Below are 9944 nucleotides of genomic sequence, written 5' to 3'. Positions count from 1 at the left end.
AAAAACAAGCAGCACCTTATTTTTCGTAAGTTTTATTTTACTTTTGTTCTGCTTTGGTTTTGATTGATTTAATCGTCATGTCCACCTAAATCAATTTTAGTTTCGAGACTAATTCTAGCCTTTATCTTGTCACGAAATGATCCCGAAACTCCTTCCAGCCTCTAGCTTGATTTGATCCAAGATTCCAAAGATGGTGATGATATTTACACTTTCTCTCTTTATGAATTAGAAGATGATGGAATTATGATGGTTGGATATTTTCGATACTGGTATATATGCTTAATCAATCTTTGATTAATGACATAACGACTTTATATTTCCATAATAAACCATTAGAACTAAAACCATAAAGCGCCCACTTCTATTAATTAAACCCAATTCATTACAAATTCCGAACCATTGCATATTTTCTTGGTTTCATACAAACAGTTATGCGAAAACCATTGTGAGATCTGTTTTTGAATGGGTTGTGTGTGTGTTTTCTTGGTCTCAAATCCATAATCTTTTTACATAAACATATTAGTTTATTAATAAAATTGATCACTTTGTTAATTGTTCTAATAAAGTTCATGTTTTAAAACCCTAATTAGTTTTTAATACATGATAAAAGGAACAAATAACGGTTTACACTTGTCTATTAATTTAATCTCGTTATAGAATCACACAATCTAATTAAACATTTTGAACGATGTGTGTGTGTTTGATTATAAACTAAAGGTTTTATTATCGTAGTTTAACCTTACCATTATCAATATTACAATCAACCCACAAGGTTAAACGAAGTCTAGTTTTGTTTATTCAAAGTTGCTCTAGAGTGATTCAACTGTAAAATTAAAATCCTGATATGAAAGATATCTAAAAGTAAAAAACAAATAGAAACTAAAAAGGAAAAATTCCCAATGATAGAAGAGAAAATCCCTCTCCGTCCCTCTTTTTTTTGAATATTCTCAAAACGTCCATGCAAAACTCGTTGGTGTTGATACATTTGTAATCAAGCCGACGAGCTTTAACAACCAATCAAAAGCCTGCCACGTGTTCGAATTATTGAAACTCGTCGGCAGCAACGAAAGCAATTAAAAAACTGACGGTTTTGGTAAGCCCACAAAAACGCACATAGCCATCGAACTTGGTTCAAAAACTATCTGGGAGGAAGATAAGTTTTGTGACGGTTTTGGTAAGCCCACAAAAACACAGTTTATGATCGATTTCGCTTCACCAGTTTCTTGACTGGTTTACGATAAGTTTTGTGCGGGCTATGATTGGTTTTTGGCCTCTTTTATTTGGTTCGGTACAATTAATTGTAGAGAGAATTACAAACTGGTTCCAAATCTACAGTTTCATTCAGTTTCAAATCAGTTTCTACATAATCAGTTTCAAACCAGTAAACTTGTTTTTGTTCCCCACCTCTACTCAAGAGCGACTCAACCATAAAATTAAAATCCGGCCGTTAAGTAAAAAAAATGTTTTAGTAAAATCGAAAAAAAAAAGAAAAAGAAAAAATATCGGTGTGTATAAATTTGAATACAACTCCACCCTATTCGTTTGAGTGAGCTGTCGCCGACGTAAACTAAACCCTCTTACCTTCCTTTGAACAATCGATCATCAGTAGATAATGGATTTGGAAGAAGAGTACGAGCAAGCATACAACGAAGAAGAAGAAGAAGAAGAAGAAGAAGAAGAAGAAGAAGAAGAAGAAGAAGAAGAAGAAGAAGAAGATATAACACAATCCCGGCCACCAACCTGATTTTGCCGAGGTAAAATAAAATAAAATATAAACTCGAGATAAAAAGGCATATGCTTATTATGTTATGTTGTGTTCACTTGCAGACTATTTATAAAATCAAATTTAGTCAGATTTATCTGAGTAAACCAATGATGACTGAATCAGACGGTGAAACTGCCACTTTGTTTCCAAAGGCAGCAAGGCTCAGAAGCCTAACATATTCCGCACCGTTGTATGTTGATGTAACGAAGAGTGCTATCAAGAAAGGCCATGATGGCGAAGAAGTCACCGAAACTCAGGATTTTTCGAAAGTTTTTATTGGAAAGGTTCCGATTATGCTACGGTCAACTTACTGTACACTATTTCAAAACTCCGAAAAGGACTTGACTGAGCTTGGAGAGTGTCCATATGATCAAGGTGGATATTTTATCATCAATGGGAGTGAAAAGGTTTTAATTGCTCAAGAGAAAATGAGCACCAATCATGTCTATGTCAAAGAGACAACCGAACAAGCATGCTTATGTCGCAGAACTTCGTTCAATGGCGGAATCTCAAAATAGGCCGCCTAGTGCCATGTTTGTCCCCCATGCTTGCTAGGACCAGTGCCAAAGGGGTATGCCATATCAATCAAGTGTTCAATTTTATTGTCGTTATCTTTGATACACCAGTCTTAAAATGTATTTTGAAATTGCAGGGTTCTTTGGGTCAATATATCTATGCTACACTTCCATATATTCGAACTGAGATTCCTATTATTATTGTGTTTCGAGCACTGGGATTTGTTGCTGATAAAGATATCTTAGAACGCATATGTTATGATTTTGCCGACACTCAAATGATGGAGTTGCTGCGTCCTTCATTGGAAGAAGCATTTGTTATACAAAATCAGCAAGTGGCCTTAGAGCATTCTCATCCAACCCATTATAATATGTGAGTGGTGTTTTTATAATTTAGAGAGTGATTATATTTGAAAAGTTACTGTTCATTCCCTATAATTTTTTAATATATTTTGAAAGTTGTTGTGAGTGAAGGAAAGAGAAAAGGTAATGATAAAAGGTATAAAAAGTATTATTTAATTGAAATGAAGAGAGAAAATGAAGTAAGTTATAGTATAATTTTTGGTTTGAAGATAGTGGATGGGATGAGAATACTCTTAGATTATATTAAAAAAAGAGGTGCAACTGTTGGTGTCACAAAAGAAAAGAGAATAAAGTATGTTCTTTGTTAATAATGTCTTAGATAATAAGGCCAATATCATTACCATACCTTTTTGTATTTATAAGCCTTTCTAATTCATAGGTACGCTAGCGATATTCTTCAGAAGGAAATGCTTCCTCACGTGAGAGTTAAAGAAAATTGTGAAACAAAGAAGGCATACTATTTTTATGTATGTGAAACAAAGAAGGAAACGCTCGTGATATTTTTATCTAAATTTTATGTACAAGTAACAATTTTTTACTGTTATTAGATACATTATCCACTGTCTTTTGTTATGTGCTCTGGAATGAAGGGCTGAAGATGATCGGGATCATTACGGCAACAAGAGGCTTGATCTTGCAGGTCCATTGCTCGGTGGCCTATTTAGAATGTTGAGTTTTTTTTTCTTTAAATTGGTTTTAATATTTTATAAACTGGATTATTGTATCAGTGTATATGAAATTGTTACCTCGTGATTTATTGCAGCTTTTTCGAAAGTTAACCAGAGATGTAAGAGGATATGTACAAAAGGTAACTAAAAATTTAAAATTTTAGGTTCATTAAATGCATATTGTTTGCTAGCTATTACATTATTTTAATTTTCATAAAGTTGTAGTGTGTGGATAATGGGAAGGATGTTAATCTGCAATTTGCAATTAAAGCAAAAACGATTACAAGTGGTCTTAAACATTCTCTTGCTACTGGAAATTGGGGGCAAGCGAATGCAGCTGGAACAAGGGCTGGTGTTTCACAGGCCTGTTTTCTTAACCCTTTTTCCTTATTATTACGTTAACGCCTTTCTAAAAGATGTGGGTGGTTTAAAATTCTTTTTCTTATATATGGTTAATGAATTCTGCAGGTGTTGAATCGTTTGACGTATGCTTCTACTTTGTCACATTTGAGAAGATTAAATTCGCCTATAGGACGCGAAGGCAAGTCTGTTACTTTTATAACCTTTTTCTCTGGATTTTTGATGATCTAGGATATCATAAATACACGGATGGTCCTTGTGGTTTGCTTATATTGCATGTTTAGTCACCACATTGTTGGAAATTTGGATCGGGCAAACTCAATTGAATACACGAATTTGGTGACAAGTCACAAGTTATGTTTTAAACTTTATTAAATCAAATGGCCACACATTACATTGACCCCTAAAGCCTCTATTTGTATTAGAGTAACCTGAAAGAAAAGCTAGCTAACTTGACATAAGCGTGAACTCTTAAAATAAGAAACTAAATATTTAACACTTCGATATCTACTAATTAATTCAAATCAGTTGTTTTCATTTCTTTGATTTTCTTGATCACCATCTTTCAAATGTGAGCCGATTCAACCCTCGGTTTCTCAATTTACTAATTCAGCCCCTAATCAATAACTTCCAACACACCTATTTAAAATGAAATTTACACAATTTCATTTTGTTTTTAAATGTTCGTACGCTGTTCTTTTCGCTAGATTTTAATGGAAAATTAACTTTTATTCGCTCCAAGGACTATTTATTTTATGTTTGGTTGAATAGTAGGGACTACCAATGTAATTTTGAAACAGTAGGGACGAAACATGCAACATGGGCAACCACAACGACCATCTGTGTAGTTAACTCTTTTTTGTATTTAGCTGATTTTTAATCTTGTTTTAATGTATTAAACAGGAAAATTGGCAAAACCGAGACAACTACACAACTCACAATGGGGAATGATGTGTCCTGCAGAAACCCCTGAAGGACAGGTGAGTTTGAGATCTTTAACTTTAATACTGATGCATACAAATTTGGTAAATGATAAGATTATCAAGATACACACACTGATTTGGTTTTATTTGGCTGTTTTATAGGCATGTGGGCTGGTGAAAAACCTTGCATTAATGGTTTACATAACTGTTGGATCAGCTGCATACCCAATTCTCGAGTTTTTAGAAGAATGGTGCACAGAGAATTTCGAGGTAAACATCATTAAGTTTTTTGAAATAATAATAATTTTTGTTACCATTATCCTTTTTTCATATTCTTATTTGCTGAACTTTTAGGAAATATATCCTGCTGACATCCCACAAGCTACAAAAATCTTTGTCAATGGTTTGTGGGTCGGAATTCATCGTGATCCCGAAAGGTTGGCTAAAACCTTGAGGAGTTTAAGACGACGAGTGAGTATCAATATCAATAATGTTATCAATCGTGGTCAAAGATTTGTGGGTATCTTTTGTCATAAATTATTGTTACTTTTGTAGGTTGATGTGAACATGGAAGTTGGCATTGTTCGAGATATTCGTTTGAAAGAACTTCGACTTTATACAGATTATGGTCGTTGCAGTCGTCCACTTTTCATTGTTGAGAAGCAAAGACTTTTAATAAAAAAGTAAGACATCCAAAAGCTGCAACAAAGGGTAATAATAGGATTTTTAGTTTCTTGACATTTAACTCTTTGTTATAATATTTGTAGTAGTAATAATAATAGTAACATCTTGCTTGTATACAGGAAACACCAGAGGATGGCGGGGTGGCGTGATCTTTTGTTAAAAGGATTCATTGAATATATTGATACAGAAGAAGAGGAGACTACTATGATTTCCATGACCATTAATGTAAGTACAGGGACAACTAAACCATTTGTAGTGGAGGGGTTTTCACAAGCTAAAAGTACCGCCACATAGGTGGAAGAAGATTTACTCAACTTTCACTGAAAAACGCGTAATGGTTTAACTTAAAAACAATTATTATTCAATCTTTTTATTTATTTACTTTTTATATATAAAGTTGTGAGTGGGGTATTGGTTGGAATTGGATGCGGCCCCATCTTCTTTCCCCTTTGTGCCGTTAACAGCCTCGCATCTAAAGGGGCTCTACACCCTTTGGCGGCGCCTCTTCAACTCGTTGTAACTAAATAATTGTATTTAGCGTATTATATGTATAAAAATTGTATATTTTTAATGGGTGTAGGTTCTTGTAAGCGGGAGGCTAATAGATTAAACATACTTAGTGTATTATTTGTTTAAAAAGTGTATGTTTTTAATAATTGTAAGATCATGTAAGCGGGAGGCTGGTAAAATCATATATAATGTATTGGTTGTTTAATAAAAAGGCATTTTTAAATTTTTGTAGGATCTTGTAAGCGCAAGGCTAAGTCCAGATGAATCATATTCGGGTACTTATACTCATTGTGAAATTTATCCTTCACTAATTTTGGGTGTTTGTGCATCTATCATACCCTTTCCTGATCACAATCAGGTAATTTTTACTTTTTTTTTGTTTGTTTTTACATTGAAACTATAATTTATTTAGCACAATAAATTGTTTTGGATGATTATAATGTGTTATTTTGTGTGTAAATCAGTCTCCACGTAACACGTACCAGTCAGCCATGGGAAAACAAGCTATGGGGATTTATGTCACCAACTTCCAATTTCGTATGGTACGCAACAAGTTTTTTTATCTTATTTGCAAAAGTGGTTATGTATTACAATTTAGTTTCTATCTTATTTACCAAAAGCGGTTTTTTCCTTACAGTTTAGTTGCAATTATGTTTGTTTTAGGATACATTGGCGTATGTTCTTTACTATCCTCAAAAGCCACTCGTGACTACTCGAGCAATGGAGCACTTGCACTTCAGACAACTTCCAGCTGGCATTGTAAGTATTCTAATGTATATGATAATAAGTGTTCTAGATTTATATGACCGTGAATACTTTTCCTAAATAGAATGCAATTGTGGCGATTTCCTGTTATTCTGGATACAACCAAGAAGATTCGGTTATTATGAACCAATCATCAATAGACCGTTGCTTCTTCAGATCACTTTTCTTCCGCTCATACTGGTGCTCTCAAGTCTACCCGTTAGTCCATTCTGTTTTATAAAACATTTTATTAATGTTTTTTAAATTTTTTTGTTTTTAAAAATCTTTTTCAGAGATGAGGAAAAGAAAATGGGGACACTTGTGAAAGAAGATTTTGGCCGACCCGATAGAGCTAATACCATGGTAACCTTCACTTTTTCTTAACCCGTTTATGTCTAAACGGGTCGATTTTAAACACCACATAATTAAATTTTACAGGGTATGAGGCATGGTTCGTACGATAAATTGGATGATGACGGTTTAGCCCCTCCAGTGAGTGCTCAGTTTTTTGAATAATCAAATTCTACTTTTTTTTAATTTTCCTAAAAACATTAATCGCTATAATATAGGGAACGCGAGTTGGAGGTGAAGATGTAATAATCGGGAAAACGACACCAATCGCTCAGGACGATGCTGCTCAAGGTCAAGCCTCGCGTTACACTCGTCACGATCACAGCACAAGCTTACGTCACAGTGAAAATGGAATGGTTGACCAGGTAAGCACCCGTCTTCTTGCTACGTTTTGAACATTTCTTGACCTGCCTGTTTTCCACCTACAGGTATTGCTGATTACAAATGCAGACGGGCTGCGGTTCGTGAAAGTGCGAGTAAGATCTGTAAGAATACCGCAAATTGGAGATAAGTTTAGTAGTAGACACGGGCAAAAGGGAACCGTGGGTATGACTTACACGCAAGAAGACATGCCGTGGACCGTTGAAGGCATCACTCCCTATATTATTGTCAACCCGCACGCTATCCCATCCCGTATAACTATCGGTCAACTTATCGAGTGTATCATGGGGAAAGTTGCTGCACATATGGGCAAAGAAGGAGATGCTACCCCCTTCACAGATGTTACCGTAAGTCATCTTGTTACCTTTATAATTGGGTTCTAATTAAGATACTAATGGCATGGCGTTGATGATGTGGCAGGTGGATAATATCAGTAAGGCGTTACACAAGTGTGGGTATCAGATGCGTGGGTTTGAGACAATGTACAACAGTCATACGGGTCGGAGGCTTCCGGCTATGATATTTCTCAGGCCCACATACTACCAGAGGTTAAAGCATATGGTGGATGACAAGATCCATTCCCGTGGACGGGGCCCGGTTCAGATTCTGACTAGGCAGCCAGCTGAGGGACGGTCACGTGACGGTGGGCTGCGATTCGGGGAGATGGAAAGGGACTGTATGATTGCTCATGGTGCTGCTCATTTTCTTAAAGAACGGTTGTTTGATCAGAGTGATGCTTATCGGGTTCATGTGTGTGAACGCTGTGGGTTGATTGCGGTTGCTAATCTTAAAAAGAATTCTTTTGAATGTAGAGGCTGTAAGAACAAAACTGATATCGTTCAGGTGAGTTATTGGCTTGGTGGTTTGTTTTTTTTTTTCCATTTAGTTATTGTCTGTTTTTGGACACAAATCGAGTCAACACATATTATTGTATGTATGCAGGTGCATATTCCGTATGCGTGTAAACTGCTGTTCCAGGAGCTTTTGTCAATGGCTATTGCGCCTAGGATGCTTACAAAAGACGTGAAACAAGCAAAAGATAGCAAGAAGAAAGGTGCTTGATACATTTGTACGCGTAACTTTTGGCTTCCGAAATACTACCTTTGCAATTATGAGAAGTGTTTTATGGACGGTAATTTTATTTGACAATGATGATTTATAATGTAAACGAACACTTGTAACTAATGAATAACATTTGCTTATTTTTCTATTTTTTATGCTGTGGGCATATTAGAACAATCAAGGAGTTTTGTAGAAGGAAAACAGAACTCTTACCAAGCCGATTATCATGTATATTAGGAATAGATTATATTTAGTTATTTAGAGATAATCATTGTATTCATTAGTGTATATCTTTTCCTTATTTATTGGTTGTATTCTTCCCTATATATATGGTCATTGTTTATCAATAAGAATCATCGAATACTCTATATCCACAATTGCTTTAAAGATATACACCAATGAATACAATGATTATCTCTAAATAACTAAATATAATCTATTCCTAATATACATGATAATCCGCTGGCTAAGAAGAACTACTGAGGTTAACAGCTAGTGGAAAGAACTATGCATGATTGAAATAAACGAAAACTGCATAATGAATGCTGAGCTTCACAAAGTGTGGGCTATGAGAATGATCCCATGCTAAAATTTTTGTATTCTTTGTTCTCGTTATTGTTACAAAGTCCAGACCCGAAACCCGTTAGTGTCCTAAAACTTGTTCCAACCAGAACCCGATGGACTCAAGTCATTTTTAGTCTCAAGTGTAGGCGATGGGAGGAGAAATTCCAATTCCATCACCAAATTTAGTAACCGCCAAACACATTATGGGTTTTATAAAGAATACATTCGATTTTTAGTTCAAATTCATTTCTAATAGCTTTTAAAATTTCTGTGAAACGAATGCCTTTTAAAATCTATATGAGAGACGGTCTGGTGAGTGATCTCTTTCAATAAACATTAAGTAATGTTTTAAAAATCAAATTACGTCTAAATGTCAAATTAGTAATTTTCAGTCAATCCCTTGCTATAGCATCTTCAACCTTTACAAAACCACTCTCTTCGACCATCTTTAACCACCACCACTACCGTCCTTCATGATCACGATCAAGAGAAATAATTCAACACCATGTATACCATGTATAACCTTAAAAGCCCTCATAACACCCGCATATAGTCGGTCTGTATCATATGTTCATTTTTTATTTTTATTTATTGGATTTAAATAATCTCAACTACTCACTATTGACAATGGTCTCAACTAACCAAATGTCTGATGATGGTACCATCTTTTAACATATTTGCTCCAAAGATCCGCGACTAACAGAATCCTGATGTCTTCGGTCGCCAGAAAAACATTTTTGCCGGAAAACTCAACCTTTTTCGCCACCACCACCATCACTTGAGCACCACCAACTACCAACTGACTCACCACCAACAAACCACCACTAGCACCACCAATTAACTCCAACGATGGCTTGGAGAGGTGATGGTTTGATTATAAACATAAATGTATTTTTTAATCTTTTTTATGTATGATGGCTTGATTAATTATTTAATTGGAAATATAATTTATTATTACAGTTTAATTAATTATATTAACTGGAGAGAGAAAATATATTTAAGGAAAATTAGATTTAAATAATACTATTTATTAACTATTGTTAAATAACAATCC

General features: G+C 34.9%; 1 pseudogene across 1 annotated transcript; it reads left to right on the top strand.

Annotated features, from left to right (window-relative positions):
• Positions 1-1612: 1612 nt before the first annotated feature.
• Positions 1613-8330, top strand: LOC143604290 (DNA-directed RNA polymerase II subunit RPB2-like; annotated as a pseudogene). Its single transcript, XR_013148259.1, has 24 exons — positions 1613-1754; positions 1828-2336; positions 2418-2626; positions 2870-2935; positions 3023-3110; positions 3169-3336; positions 3407-3451; positions 3537-3674; positions 3780-3852; positions 4575-4651; positions 4757-4864; positions 4949-5065; positions 5150-5305; positions 5398-5503; positions 6021-6146; positions 6253-6330; positions 6452-6547; positions 6618-6733; positions 6826-6895; positions 6971-7024; positions 7102-7248; positions 7312-7611; positions 7685-8107; positions 8207-8330. The product of XR_013148259.1 is annotated as a DNA-directed RNA polymerase II subunit RPB2-like (transcript).
• The last annotated feature ends 1614 nt before the right edge of the window (positions 8331-9944 follow it).

The sequence above is a fragment of the Bidens hawaiensis genome, unplaced genomic scaffold (genome assembly GCF_021521415.1).
Source record: "Bidens hawaiensis isolate Kalapana, Puna unplaced genomic scaffold, B.hawaiensis_p1.1 tig00064644_1, whole genome shotgun sequence".
Lineage (NCBI taxonomy): Eukaryota > Viridiplantae > Streptophyta > Magnoliopsida > Asterales > Asteraceae > Bidens > Bidens hawaiensis.
This window is presented reverse-complemented; position numbering and strand designations above follow the sequence as displayed.